Genomic DNA, 2360 nt, shown 5'->3' on the forward strand with positions numbered 1-2360 from the left:
CCGGGAGGATCCCACATGCCGCGGAGTGGCTGGGCCCGTGAGCCATGGCCACTGAGCCTGCGCGTCCGGAGCCTGTGCTCCGCAACGGGAGAGGCCACAACAGTGAGAGGCCAGCGTACTGCAAAAAAAAAAAAAAAAAAAAAAAAAAAAAAGGTGATAAAAAGAGTGAAGGCAAGCTAAAAACTAGAAGATATTTACATAACATGAAATCATCAAAGAATTAAAGTATAGAATACATAAAGAACTTCCACAAATAAATATGCAAACAACCCAAGGGGAAAATGGGCAAAAGACACTAAATGAACACCTCATACACAAGAAAATCCCCAAGGCCAAGCATATGAAAAGCTGCTCAATATTATTACTAATATTATTACTAATCAAGAAATTGCAGATTAAATCTACAATGAGACACCATTTCACTATCACAAGATTGACAACAATTTTGTACTTTGTTAATATCAAATGTTGATGAGGATGTGGAACAGTTAAACACTGTTGATAGGAGTAGAAATTAGCATGACCCCATTGTAAAAACTCTGGCATGATCTAGTAATGTTGGAAATCTTCTTTCCCTATGAGATGACAATTTCAGTCCTAAGTATGAGCACTGGAACACAGCTTCCCAGCCATTTGATTCTATGGCTCACACAGAAAATGATGATTGTATGGCATACAGGAGTAAGATGACAAAATTGTTCAGGGCCAGAACCAAGTGGTCCAGGGGCTGCTGTCTGGCTGTCTCTGGAGATGAAGGCCTCAAAGTCCCAGGTCCAAAAGTTGGAAAGCTCTGCCCTGGAAGGCTCTTGTACGTGGGCACCAGGAAACATGCGCCAGAATGTTTATAGTAGCGCTATGAATAATATCTGCCCAAATGGAAACAACCCAAATTACCCATTGACAGTAGAATGGATACATAGGTTGAGATACAGTTGATTCTTGTATTTGTAGATTTCCATACTTGCAAATTCCCCTATTTGCTAAAATTCATTTTTAACCACAAATCAGTACCAGAGTGCTTTCCTCCTCGTTCGAGAGAGCTGTGAAAAATTTGAGTTGGTGGAATATGTTCCCAACTGAGGTCAAACAAGGTGACGCTCTGCCTTCTGGTTTCAGTCTCATACTGCAAGCAAGTGTCCTTTTCATGATTATTTGGTGCCACATAGTTTGCATTTTTGTGCTTCTTTGTTGGTGATTTCATAATTAAAGATGGCCTCCAAGCTTAGTGCTGAAGTACTGTCTAGTGTCCTTGAGTGCAAAATGACTATGACGTGCACTCAAGAAAATATGTGTGTTACATAAACCTTGCTCAGGCATGATTATAATGCTGTTGGCTGTGAGGTCAGTGTTAATGAATCAATAATATTTGTATTAAATAGAGTGCCTTTAACAGAAAACACACATGAAACATGATTACGCAGCGATCAGTCGATGAAAATGTTGTGACCAGCGGATGGTAGAACTTGAAATTATATTTCCCTTAGGAGCAATGTTTCAGGATTGCCTAATTCAGTGTTCATGGCAACTTTATAGACTGCAAATAACTATCATGATAATGAGAGTCTACTGTATATTTCATTTGGTGGAACAGTGTACAGCAATGAAAATGAACAAGTGCCTGCCACATGCGACAACAGGGATGAATCTCAGTTACACAGTATCACACGGGAGAAGTCAGAAATAACACAAATGATTCCATTTACATAAAGACCAAAGGATGCAGCAAAACCAACGTTGTTAGGAATATGAACCTATGTAGAGAATAACTAAAGAAAAGGAAGGGAACGATGAAGACAAAGGATAGAGGTTACTTCTGAGGAGGGTGAAGGGAAAGGAATTGGAGCTTCCATGCAAGGAACTTCTAAGGTTATGGTGACGTTTGAAAAAACACTGCTATAAAAGTTTACTGAGGGAATGAATGACTCCCAAATCTGTATCTCTCTCTAGCTCTGACCCCTCACTGGTGTTCCAGAACGAAATTTCTAAGTGCATTCCACCTGCATGTCCTATAAGAAACACAACCTTAATGTATCCAAAATCCCATCATTTCCCTCCCAATCTTTCTTTACTTCCTGTGTCCTTATGCTCCCCACCACAAAGTCACTCAAAACGGAAATGACTTCTGCTTCCTTGTGGTGGCCATAGAAACATGCCCCTCCGATCCACTGCAGGGAACATAGTAGATTGGCAAGTGCCAGCTGCCACTTCTCTGGCACCACCATTGTTTGTGCCAAGATCCCACATCCTCTGGGTAGCTCCCAGCCAGTGACTGAGCATGGGCAGGAGCATACTGCTTCAGGACAGGGACTCCTCTAAATGGCAGCTGTAGGTGGGGACCCAACATGGCCTGAACAAACTAA

The sequence above is a fragment of the Tursiops truncatus genome, chromosome X, assembly GCF_011762595.2.
Source record: "Tursiops truncatus isolate mTurTru1 chromosome X, mTurTru1.mat.Y, whole genome shotgun sequence".
NCBI classification, from domain to species: domain Eukaryota; kingdom Metazoa; phylum Chordata; class Mammalia; order Artiodactyla; family Delphinidae; genus Tursiops; species Tursiops truncatus.